Raw genomic sequence first — 14,243 nt, 5'->3', positions numbered from 1 at the left:
ACCATGCTGTGCTGTGGAGGGCTGCGTCACTAAGACCCGCCCGACGCCCCACCTCGTCCTGCATAATGTTCTCTGCCGGGAGCTGCGAGCTGTCACGGCTATGGCAGAAAACATTATAAATCCACACAGAGCGAGTTCTGACCAGGCGCAGGGCCGCGGAGCTAGCTGTCAGCGGCAGGGCCGGCTCCAGGTTTTTCTGGGCCCCGGGCGAAAGAGTCTCAGTGGGCCCCTTTAACACATACCACGATTCATGATGCAGAGATACGGCGGAGAAATATATATATATATAGTACAATGCAAAGATTTCACTTCATGAGTGATATCTATTGTAAATTCTACAATAGCTCAGAAACCGGTGAATCGCTCCACACAGAATAGTGGCCCCCATATAAGGCTCCATACGGAATACTGGTCCCCATATAACGCCCATACGGAATACTGGCCCCCATATAACGCTTCATACGGAATACTGGCCCCCATATAAGGCCCCATACGGAATACTTGCCCCCATATAAGGCCCCATACGGAATACTTGCCCCCATATAAGGCCCCATACGGAATACTTGCCCCCATATAAGGCCCCATATGGAATACTGGCCCCCATATAAGACCCCATACGGAATACTGGCCCCCATATAAGGCTCCATACAGAATACTGGCCCCCATATAACGCTCCATACAGGATACTGGCCCCCATATAACGCTCCATACAGGATACCGGTCCCCATATAATGCTGCATGCAGGTTGTTACCCCCCACATAATGCCCCATACAGGCTGTCCCCCCCTTATAATGCTCCATGCAGGCTGTTACCCCCCACATAATGCCCCATACAGGCCCCTCCCTTTTAATGCTCCATGCAGGCTGTTACCCCCACATAATGCCCCATACAGGCTGCCCCCCCCTTATAATGCTCCATGCAGGCTGTTCCCCCCCACATAATGCCCCATACAGCCCCCCCCTTTTAATGCTCCATGCAGGCTGTTACCCCCCACATAATGCCCCATACAGGCTGCCCCCCCTCTTTATAATGCCCCATGCAGGCTGTCACCCCTCCTCTTTATACTGCCCCATGCAGGCTGTCACCCCTCCTCTTTATACTGCCCCATGCAGGCTGTCACCCCCCCTCTTTATAATGCCCTTTGCAGGCTGTCACCCCTCCTCTTTATAATGCTCCATGCAGGCTGTCACCCCTCCTCTTTATACTGCCCCATGCAGGCTGTCACCCCTCCTCTTTATACTGCCCCATGCAGGCTGTCACCCCTCCTCTTTATACTGCCCCATGCAGGCTGTCACCCCTCCTCTTTATAATGCCCCATGCAGGATGTCCCCCCCTCTCTTTATAATGCCCCGTGCAGGCTGTTCCCCACCTTATAATGCCCCATGCAGGCTGGTCCCCACCTTATAATGCCCCATGCAGGCTGTCACCCCTCCTCATTATAATGCCCCAAGCAGGAATCCCCCCCTCTTTATAATGCATCATGCAGGCTGGTCCCCACCTTATAATGCCCCATGCAGGCTGTCACCCCTCCTCATTATAATGCCCCAAGCAGGAATCCCCCCCTCTTTATAATGCCCCATGCAGGCTGTTCCCCACCTTATAATGCCCCATGCAGGCTGTCACCCCTCCTCTTTATAATGCCCCAAGCAGGATGCCCCCCCTCCCCTCTTTATACTGCCCCATGCCTCCATACATTAAAAAAAAAAAAAAAATCAAATACTCACCTCCCTTCTCCTCACCTGCTACCTGCTGCCTGCCGCTCGCTGCTCGGCTCCGAACTCCAGCGTTGTCGTTTCTTCCCGCTCAGCGCTCCCTGTGACGGCTCAGGGGAGGGCGCGGTGTAAAGACGTCACCGCGCCCTCTGACCTGAGACGTCACAGGGAGCGCAGAGCAGGAAGACAGCTGATCTGCGGAGGCACAGGGAGAGGTAAGTATCGGGCTGCCGGGGCCCTGAGCAAGCGGCGGAGAAGGGCGGGCACTGACACCGCTCTCCTCCGCCCATAGCCCAGCGGGGTGCGCGACCGCCAGTGGACCCCTCTGCCTGCTCAGGGCCCCGGCATTTGCCCGGGTGCTGACGCCGGCCCTGGTCAGCGGCGCCGCGGACCGGCTGAAAAACCCCAACGGCCCGGTCCTGGTCCGCGGACCGGCGGTTGGGGACCTCTGGTGTAGAGGACCATGGGGAGTGTATTATTCTGTGTGGAGGACCATGGAGAGCGTATTATACTGTATAGAGGACTATGGGGAGTGCATTATACTTTATAAAGGACCATGGGGAGCGCATTACACTCTGTGGAGGACCATGGGGACTGCATTATACTCTGTGGAGGACCATGGGAACTGCATTATATCTGTGGAGGACCATGGAACCTGCATTATACTCTGTGGAAGGCTATGTTGGGCCATTATACTGTATGCAAGCAATAATACATTGTGAAGGTTTGTGTGGAGTCCATCATACTGTGTGGAGGCCATTATACTGAGTGGGGGCCATTATACTGTTTGAAGGGCTAGTGCGGGCCATTATACTGTGTGCAGGCCCATTATACTGCATGGAGAGCTGTGTGTGGGGTCACAGTTGAGGGATCATACTGTGTTAAGGTCACCATACTTTGCCTTGGGAGTTGAGGTGCGGTATAGTATTTTTATTTTACAAGGGGGAAACATGAGGATTAAGAAGGGGTTGTCCGTGTAGTGGACAACCCATTTAAAATACATGAGATAGGCAGCAGATCTACCAAATGCATCCGTGGTGCACAATAACAATAGGTTTGGTGCATCTTGCACTAAAGACAGTTTTCCATGTACCATCTCTTGGTTTGTTTAAAACAATATTTGCTCCAAAATTTCTCAGAAAATAAATTTCAAGACTCCGTGATACCAGGCATCCTTTTAAAGACACTTTTCAAAGATGTCTAATGAAGTGCAAAAATTAAAGGGAACCTGGCACTTCAATTCATGCTGTTTAAAGCGTATGCATCTTGAAACAGAGCCTAGCTGGACGATTGTTTTTCTCTGAAACGCTCAGAGCAAATATAGCTTGGAAAGCTGGAAAGGGACCTCTCTGCCCCGCTCCTGGGGATTGACCAGTCTCTCTATATGTACACACATTGGAGACACCTGTCAATCAACTACAGTGGTTCAGGGAGAAGCCGGCCGTGGGCTGCACCAGACTGGTCAGGTCTGCCTCTGTAGTCTCAGGTCATCATGCTTTATATCGCCCTGGAGAAGCCAAAAGGTAGAATCTCTGAATAGGGCTGATACTTGGTGTGCCACTATTTTTAATTTAATTTACTAATTGTGAATAGAATAAAAATACATCTTTTGAACATGAACTATTGCAATGTTTTTTATGTTGGCTTTTCTGAACCGATTCTGAATTAAGGTTACTTGAAAACCCTGTTGGTATCTCTTCTTGAGAAGTACTACTGTAATCAGCATGGCCACTGAGCTTACTCCTGTTTGTGACCTATGGAGCTTGGAGAACCTTGCCTTTATGAGTCCAAGGTCTTTCTGAACTGCAGCATTAATTGTGACATCCTTGCAATATCTAAGAGTTTACTTTGTATAGAGGAAAGTGAACATTTCTTTAAGTCGAGCTGCCTGCCTTTGGATAACGCAGATCGGTGAGATTTATTGTTAAGTTAGTTAGCAGAGTGTAAAATGAGGACACAGCTTTGCATGAGCTATATACATAAAAAAGCAGGTGTTATTCATTAAGGCAGGTATTTTTTTTCTTTTTGCAAAGCTGCTTCCTTTTTTTCTTATTTAAATACACTAGGGAAATAAAAATTTTTTTTTGAAAAAGTGTACGTAGCATATGAAACACTTGCACAATAACCAGAAAAATGAAAAATAGGTGTTTGTATTTTCAGATAAATACCAGCAGGTGGCGATAGAGACTATGCAATGAGCCCATGTTAGAAAAGTCACAATCAGTAGCAGCTCCATCAATGCCACTGGGTGGTTATTATGTAACTGCTGTACCATAATGACTATGTTGAATGGTAAATTTATATATATATATATATATATATATATATATATATATATAGTCAAAGACACATAAAAAATATGTCTGACCCCAAAATCCAATTTTTTTAGGCTACTTTGTGCTGTATTGCCATGTAAAACACCCCTATACATTTAGTGTTTTGTTTCTACGTTTCATTTCTCCGGAATGTCACTTTTTTGCCTGCACCCAGTTTGTTTCCAGGCTCTCCTCTTGGTTAGGCAGCTTCCTGCGCTTTTTACCCAACCAAACCCATGATGCATTTCGCTGTCCTCACAGCCAGAGTTAGCCCCGCCTCTGTGTCCAGCCCCGCCCTCTGCCCGCCCACTACACATTCATTGGCTGTTAGTATCTGCCCCTGCACTGACCTCTATCATTCATTCCAGCATTGGGATCTAATGGGTAATGTTTCTCTTTGTGGAGAGTGACAAGCCTGGCATGTCAGAGTGAGGAGACTTATAAGCCATGCATGCTTCTCTGGGAAATTAAAGAGACAATTTGCATATTTAATTCCAGCATTGGAAGTGACAGAGCAGTGATCCTGAGCAGAGCAGCACCGATCACCTCCACCTCACATCACATCTATAGTTCTAATAAAGCTGTTACATGTCCCCCACATTACCCCTATATACCGTACATACATATATACTGTACATTACATATATACATACAGTTTATATGTAATTTTTTATCTCATATCATTCATTGCCTGCGCTGATTTACATATGTCAATACACATGCATATATATACATAAAGCGATACATATGTATCAGCTTACATACTGATATACAAGATAACAGATCATGTATGTATGTCTGTATATATTTATGCACGGACACGATACTGGGGCCACACAACATTTTGGACAAAGGTCACGTAGCATGATGCATGTGGATAGGGTCACAATGCGACCCCTGCGGCACCATCCATGATGAGGAATTTTTGAAAAAAAAGAAGTTTGGACTTTTTGCAATTTGTTGTTGAGGTTCCCTTGTGGTTGCATTGTTGTGACCCTAATGTCCGAGCAGTATACAGTGATCTGGTGCTGCACAGAGCATGCTGGGGCAAAATATATAAAGTGTAATATAGAACTGAATAAAAAGATTCACCGGACCTGTCCGGCATCCGTGTCAGTTCTCCATAGCAATTGCAACAGGGTCATGCTGGCACTCAAATGTCAGCTGAAGAGATTTACAGGCACAATAGATCCTGCTAATCTTTTTGCAAACACATGGATGCATTTATTGTTTTATATATATGAAAATGTAACCATGAGTAGATACATAGATATACTGTATGTTATCAAGACATATGCTTCTTTCTCCACTAATGAGCCACATCTCTCATTCCTTTCCTTCTGAACTTCTCATTTGCTCTGAAAAAAAAACAGCTGAAATCCGTACACAGAACTGAGGAATCAAATTACACCTGCTTATTAAAGGGTCATTCCAAAAGTTAAAAGTTATGACCAACAGTAACTATAGATTAGGTGATGAATTGAAAATCAATGGGGAGAGGTCCAACCCTTAGAACCCCCATTGATTTTGAGAACAGGAGTCAGAAATACCCTCTAGGATTAGAGCTGTGGCAGCAGAAGTCAAAGGGGCTGAAAATAAACCAACAGAAATATGCTGTATTCAGCTATCTTCTTTCGATAAAGGAGGAACTGAGCTCCTGTGTGACCTCTGCTCCAACCTTACAAGGCATTTTAGAGCCTTGTTCTTGAGATCGGGTGGGAGAGCCCAACATTTTGCCCCAACCAATTCATAAACTACCGTTAATGTTTTAAAATGATAATGTAAAGTCTATGTAGAGGGGAGAGCAGAGTGATATAGACAGAGAGAAGGTACTGCTGCTTTCTAGTAAGTGTTTTATCACACCTCAGTGCTGGATTGACAGCTGCACTGCTCAGTACTGCTGTATAATGGCCCTTTTTCACATATGTAAGCGCCATGGAACAAATAGTGCTATAATAATAAATAATAATAATAATAAACATCCACGCTGCTGATACTTCTGGCGTGCTGCAGAGAGACTGGAGAACAGGAATACCTTGAGTCTCTGTGTGCTGTGTAGAGGAAACATCATAGCAACTAGTCTCAGAAGATCAGAGATCGAGACTGCAGAAGGGAAAATTAATGAACAATGCAGGATACAAGTCATACAATGGCTAGAAATAATGTTATTCCAAAAATCTCCTGTAGTGACAGCTACACTTTAAGTAATTCCTCCACACAGGAGGTGTTATATATGCTCTTCCTAATTTCTCCAGATCAATCAGCGGCATACAATGGATGCGGTGTATATATAATAGAAAGGTGGGATCACATTAGATGTTACACACAATCAGGCAAACATGTTATCTCAGTGATTCAGGAGAAGAAAATATCAAGTATCAGACTCATTTGTAATTAAACCAGAAGATGGTTGAAATTGTAGGAACAATATCATGTTGCTTGGACATGCTCATTTACATAGCACGAGAAATCCCATCTGGGCTTGAACTCAGCGTGACTTGGACTTCAGTACAGTATTTCTTCTGTCGAGACAACAACAACATGCCAGGATCCTCGGAGCGCAGTCACATGCAGAAACTTCACTCTCCTGATGGGTTTACCTACAGTGGTGGCCAAAAGTATTGGCACCCCTGCAATTCTGTCAGATAATACTCAGTTTCTTCCTGAAAATGATTGCAATCACAAATTCTTTGGTCTTATTATCTTCATTTAATTTGTCTTCAATGAAAAAACACAAAAAGAATTGTCCTAAAGCCAAATTGGATATAATTCCACACCAAACCTAAAAAAGGGGGTGGACAAAAGTATTGGCACTGTTTGAAAAATCATGTGATGCTTCTCTAATTCGTGTAATTAACAGCACCTGTAACTTACCTGTGGCACCTAACAGGTGTTGGCAATAACTAAATCACACGTGCAGCCAGTTAACATGGATTAAAGTTGACTCAACCTCTGTCCTGTGTCTTTGTGTGTATCACATTGAGCATGGAGAAAAGAAAGAAGACCAAAGAACTGTCTGAGGACTTGAGAAACCAAATTGTGAGGAAGCATGAGCAATCTCAAGGCTACAAGTCCATCTCCAAAGACCTGAATGTTCCTGTGTCTTCCGTGCGCAGTGTCATCAAGAAGTTTAAAGCCCATGGCACTGTGGCTAACATCCATAGATGTGGACGGAAAAGAAAAATTGACAAGAGATTTCAACGCAAGATTGTGCGGATGGTGGATAAAGAACCTCGACTAACATCCAAACAAGTTCAAGCTGCCCTGCAGTCCGAGGGTACAACAGTGTCAACCCGTACTATCCGTCAGCGTCTGAATGAAAAGGGACTGTATGGGGGGATACCCAGGAAGACCCAACTTCTTACCCCGAGACATAAAAAAGCCAGGCTGGAGTTTGCCAAAACTTACCTGAGAAAGCCTAAAACGTTTTGGAAGAATGTTCTCTGGTCAGATGAGACAAAAGTAGAGCTTTTTGGGAAAAAGCATCAACATAGAGTGTACAAGAAAAAAAAGAGGCATTCAAAGAAAAGAACACAGTCCCTACAGTCAAACATGGCGGAGGTTCCCTGATGTTTTGGGGTTGCTTTGTGCCTCTGGCACTGGACTGCTTGACCGTGTGCATGGCATTATGAAGTCTGAAGACTACCAACAAATTTTGCAGCATAATGTAGGGCCCAGTGTGAGAAAGCTGGGTCTCCCTCAGAGGTCATTGGTCTTCCAGCAGGACAATGACCCAAAACACACTTCCAAAAGCACTATAAAATGGTTTGATAGAAAGCACTGGAGACTTCTAAGGTGGCCAGCAATGAGTCCAGACCTGAATCCCATAGAACACCTGTGGAGAGATCTCAAAATGGCAGTTTGGAGAAGGCACCCTTCAAATATCAGGGACCTGGAGCAGTTTGCCAAAGAAGAATGGTCTACAATTCCAGCAGAGCATTGTAAGAAACTCATTGATGGTTACCGGAAGCGGTTGTTCGCAGTTATTTTGGCTAAAGGTTGTGCAACCAAGTATTAGGCTGAGGGTGCCAATACTTTTGTCTGGCCCATTTTTGGAGTTTTGTGTGAAATGATCAATGATTTGATTTTTGCTTCATTCTCTTTTGTGTTTTTTCCTTGCAAGCAAATTAAATAAAGATAATAAGACCAAAGAATTTGTGATTGCAATCACTTTCAGGAAGAAACTGAGTATTATCTGACAGAATTGCAGGCGTGCCAATACTTTTGGCCACCACTGTATATGTCTCTAGGCCAGGGGTGGATGAAGAGTAGCAAGGGCCCCGGGCAGTTTAGAAGGCGCGGCCCCCCCCCCACCTGATTTATCACGTGACATGTCACATGATCCCCTGTGATAGATCATGTGATAGTTCACGGGAAATTAATTTGCCACAATATTAATTGTGCTGCCTCATCTGAGAGCAGCACAATATTGGGGCAGATACCCTGATTCCAGCGATGTGTCACTTTTTCAGCTGCTTGTTGTCATTTTGAGAAAATCACCGTTTTATCTGCTGCAGATCTAGCAGCTCTCTGAATGCTGCGCTCTGTATAGCCCCACCCACACCACTGATTGGCAGCTTTCTGCCCATGCTCAGTGTACACACAAATCTACTGATCAGTGATGGGGGTGGGGTCCTACAGAACTTACTAGTCATCTAGTGATAATTACCTTCCGACAAATCAATGATTTTATCAAAACAACACTAAGCAGCACAGTAAGTGACACATTACTGGAATCAGTGCCTCTAACCCTACATTATGCTGCTCTCAGATTAGGTGGCAAAAACCTGATGACAGATTCCCTTTAAAGGAGCTGTAAACACAAAAAGGTTTGTATTAAAAAAAATACAAGCCATTTGTGAAATTAACTTTTTTTCATTGTTAATTCACATTAGACTGTATCTTCAACACTTTTGTCAGCAGGTCTTATTACAGACTCTGAATAGGGCAGCTCTCTCCCTCTCCCTCAGCAGAAAGTCACAGCATGGTGAAAAAACGGGATCTTTTTTGATTTTCTCATAATAAATAAAAAAGGACATGCAAGTCCTCCAAACTATTTTCCGTTTCTCTATAGGGGAGGTCCTAAATCTTTCTTGTTCTTTAGTTGATCACATGTCAAAAAGGCAAAGCATTTACTATGAACTCGCCTAAAAAAATATGCACTTGGAGAGTAATATCATCATCTGCATGTAAATATTCCTTGACTCTAAGGGCTCGCTCACACTGTCGTATAACACGGCCGAATGCTATGTGATGTTTTATCGGATAGGACTCGGTCCTATGTTATACTATGGGACAGTGCAGATCTGCGATTATTGGCATGAGAAAATAATCTCATTCGATATTCGGACCATGTTCACCCATACAAGTCTATGGGTGCACGTAAAACATTAGACTGCACTCGGATGTCATCCAAGTGCAGTCCGATGAACACTCACAGAGACTATGGAGAAGATGGAGAAAGTAAGTTCTCCATCTTCTCCATATCTGTGCTGCGAGAGAATCGGATCACACTCAGTTGAAGCTCTGAGTTTGAGCCGAGTGTCATTAGCATAATTGGCCCTATTCTCTTGCATGAGAGAATATATGGCTTAGTGAGTGGACCCTAAAACTGAATAGTAGTGACGGACAGGCACCTCACAAGCAGGATCCATGTAGCTCTCAGATGTCATGTAGGTAGGGCTTCATTTCATGGGGTAGGGCTTAATTTCAAGGTATATAAAAAAAATGGACTTCAAATAAAAATTAAATGAACACAAAAAGCACTAATTTAATTATTTTTTTCGTATTTATGTTTGCAGCCCCTTTAAAAACCCTTTGAGGACCAAGGCACATATATGTCCCATAGTTTTAAACTGGAAAAAAATTTGATTGAATAAAATTTAAGGTCCTCCAAGGTTTAAGTAGGTCATAAATTCATATGAATACTTGCTCATACAATTGCACATGCCAAAAGATGAAGAAGAACAGAATCAAAAATATGACATTAAGTGGAGCACTTACAGGTATTCAAGGTGAAAGAGACCAGCAAAGGCATCGTCTCGAATGACAGTAAATGAGTTAGAATTCAGCAAGCTGAAAATGAAGACAGCAGGTTAGAAGCGAACCAGACTTTATGGTGCTCAGAATTAGTCAAGCAGAATTTATTGACTGCTCTTGCAAAGCACTGAGACTCCCGCTGTGTATAGATGGCGCCGTGCGGCCTCCCGCTGTGTATAGATGGCGCCGTGCGGCCTCCCGCTGTGTATAGATGGCTACGTGCGGCCTCCTGCTGAGTATACGTGTATAGATGGCTACGTGCGGCCTCCTGCTGAGTATAGGTGCCGCACGGTGCTCCCCCCAGAGACAGCAGGAGGCCGCACAGCGCCATCTATACTCAGCGGGAGGCCGCACATAGCCATCTATACACAGCGGGAGGCCGCACGGCACCCCCCCCAGAGACAGCAGGAGGCCGCACAGCGCAATCTATACTCAGCGGGAGGCCACACGTAGCCATCTATACACAGCGGGAGGCCGCACGTAGCCATCTATACACAGCGGGAGGCTGCACGGCGCCCCCCCCAGAGACAGCAGGAGGCCGCACAGCGCCATCAATACACGGCGGGGGGCCGCACGGCGCCATCTATACATAGCGGGGGGCCGCACGTAGCCATCTATACACAGCGGGGGGACACACGTAGCCATCTATACACAGCGGGAGGCTGCACGTAGCCATCTATACACAGCGGGAGGCCGCACATAGCCATCTATACACAGCGGGAGGCTGCACGGCGCCCCCCCCAGAGACAGCAGGAGGCCGCACAGCGCCATCAACACACGGCGGGGGGCCGCACGGCGCCATCTATACATAGCGGGGGGCCGCACGTAGCCATCTATACACAGCGGGGGGACACACGTAGCCATCTATACACAGCAGGAGGCCGCACGGCGCCCTCCCCAGAGACAGCAGGAGGCCGCACAGCGCCATCTATACTCAGCGGGAGGCCGCACATAGCCATCTATACACAGCGGGAGGCCGCACGGCACCCCCCCCAGAGACAGCAGGAGGCCGCACAGCGCAATCTATACTCAGCGGGAGGCCGCACGTAGCCATCTATACACAGCGGGAGGCCGCACGTAGCCATCTATACACAGCGGGAGGCTGCACGGCGCCCCCCCCAGAGACAGCAGGAGGCCGCACAGCGCCATCAATACACGGCGGGTTCCGCACGGCGCCATCTATACATAGCGGGGGGCCGCACGTAGCCATCTATACACAGCGGGGGGACACACGTAGCCATCTATACACAGCGGGGGGGCGCACGTAGCCATCTGTACACAGCGGGGGCCGCACGGCGCCCCCCCCCAGATACAGCAGGAGGCCGCACGGCGCCAACTATACTCAGCAGGAGGCCGCACGCAGTCACGCACACACACAAACATATACAGACATATACATACACGCATAAACACATTTGAAACACAAAAATACATATAAACAGACATGACACAATGATATCTGCCCACACACACACACATACAAACAGACATCACACAATGACATCTGCCCACACACGCACAAACAGACATCACACAATGACATCTGCCTACACACACACACACACACATACACACACAAACAGACATCACACAATGACATCTGCCTACACACACACACAAACAGACATCACACAATGACATCTGCCTACACACACACACAAACAGACATCACACAATGACATCTGCCCACACACACACACAAACAGACATCACACAATGACATCTGCCCACACACACACACAAACAGACATCACACAATGACATCTGCCCACACACACACACACACACACACACACAGACATCACACAATGACATCTGCCCCCCCCACACACACACACAAACAGACATCACACAATGACATCTGCCCACACACACACACAAACAGACATCACACAATGACATCTGCCTACACACACACACACACACACACAAACAGACATCACACAATGACATCTGCCCACACACACACACAAACAGACATCACACAATGACATCTGCCCACACACAAACACACACACACACACATATACAAACAGACATCACACAATGACATCTGCCTACACACACACACACATACACATCACACAATGACATCTGCCCACACACACACACACAGACATACACACACAAACAGACATCACACAATGACATCTGCCCACACACACACACACACACACACACACACACACACACACACACACTCACTCACCATCCCCCGACTCGGCTCCAGTCCTCCTGGCTCCTGCTCCTCTCCCGTGGTAAGTAGCAGTGCAGGCCGGGCGCGCACTGCGTGACGTCACAGCTAGGAGACACAGCCGCGCACAGGGCCGTGTCTCCTAGCAGTGACGCGGCCGGGCCAGCACAGGGAAGTTAACTGCTGCAGTGCTGGCCCGGCCGATGAAGAAGTAGCGGCGGCCGCTACTGGGGGAGCGGTACGGGGCCCCCCCTCCCGGGCCCCCCCTCCCGCCACTGCTACCTGTATGTGCCGCGGCGGCCCGCACATATAATGAGGGCAATCCGGCATTAGACACCCCGCCCGGAGCCGCGGGCCCTCTGCAGGCTCGGGGCCCCGGGCGGTCGCCCGGATTGCCCTCATTATAATCCGCCTATGCTCTAGGCAGTCAGCAGCGGACATTTGGCTTACATTTACATACAATTAGGTCATATTGCACCAAACTATTAAGTCAGGAGATTTATTCTAAGCCTGGCATGGAACAATCAATATATCTTGTATGCCCTGCAACTATCAAGTGTAACATAGTAACATAGTTTGTAAAGCCGAATAAAGACTTGTGTCCATCAAGTTCGACCTGTTAGTTCTGTAATTGCTAAAGTTGATCCAGAGGAAGGCAAAAACCCCAAATGATTTAGCCAATCTTCACCTGAGGAAAAATTCCCTCCCGACTCTGAAACCAGCAGTCAGAATAAATCCCTGTATCAACTTACTATTTTATTTTATTTTTAAGTATATGCTGAAATCTGCCTGGTATCTAGAAATGCATCCAGTCCCCGCTTGAACTGGTGTAGTGAATCCGACATTACCGTCTCCTCACTCAGTGAATTCCATATTCTCACTGCTCTTACCGTAAAGAACCCCTTCCTATGCTGGTGCTGAAACCTTTTCTCTTCCAGTCTTAGTGAATGCCCTCTTGTTACCGTAATATCCCTCCTTTTGAACAAATCCCGGGCAAGGTCTCTATACTGTCCCCTAACATATTTGTACACATTTATTATGTCCCCCCTCAACCTTCTCTTTTCCAGGCTGAATAGTCCTAGTTTTGCCAACCTCTCTGGGTATTGCAGTCCCTCCATTCCCTTTATTAATTTTGTTGCCCTCCTTTGTACCTTTTCAAGCTCATTTATATCCTTTCTATATATTGGGGCCCATAACTGAGCACAGTATTCCAAGTGTGGTCTGACCAGAGCTTTGTACAGTGGAAGAACAATGTTCTCATCCTTTGCAGCTATACCTCTTCTGATACATCCCATTACCCTGTTTGCCCTTACAGCAGCGGCCTGACTTTGGGCACTCCAATTTAGTTTGCTATCAATCAAGATGCCCAAGTCCTTCTCCATCTCTGAATTCCCCAATGATTTCCCATTCAGTGAGTACTGGTGACTTCCATTTTTCCTTCCCATATGTATGACCTTACATTTCTCCTCGTTAAACCTCATTTGCCATTTAATGCTCCACCTACCCAGCTTATCCAAATCCCTCTGTAGGTCTGCACTGTCCTCTTTTGTATTAATTGTTTTACATAACTTTGTGTCATCTGCAAATATTGATATTTTACTATTTATCCCGTTGACTATGTCGTTAATAAAGATATTAAATAACATTGGGCCTAGTACAGACCCCTGTGGTACCCCACTAGTGACGCTTACCCAATCTGAGTATATTCCATTTATAACCACCCTCTGCCTTCTATCCTTTAGCCAGTTAGCTACCCACTTGCAGACATTTTCCCCCAGCCCCATCATTCTCATTTTGTATACCAACCTATTATGTGGCACGCTATCGAATGCTTTTGAGAAGTCGAGATACACGACATCCACTGGTTCCCCCTGATCTACTCGAGAGCTAACCTCCTCGTAGAAGTCAATCAGGTTTGTTTGGCAGGAGCGATTCCTCATGAATCCATGTTGGTTCGGGATTAAAAGATTATTAGCATCAAG

The sequence above is a fragment of the Phyllobates terribilis genome, unplaced genomic scaffold, assembly GCF_046119375.1.
Source record: "Phyllobates terribilis strain yellow unplaced genomic scaffold, ASM4611937v1 Scaffold_1__5_contigs__length_1240528914, whole genome shotgun sequence".
NCBI lineage: Eukaryota > Metazoa > Chordata > Amphibia > Anura > Dendrobatidae > Phyllobates > Phyllobates terribilis.
Note: the sequence above shows the minus strand (reverse complement) of the source record.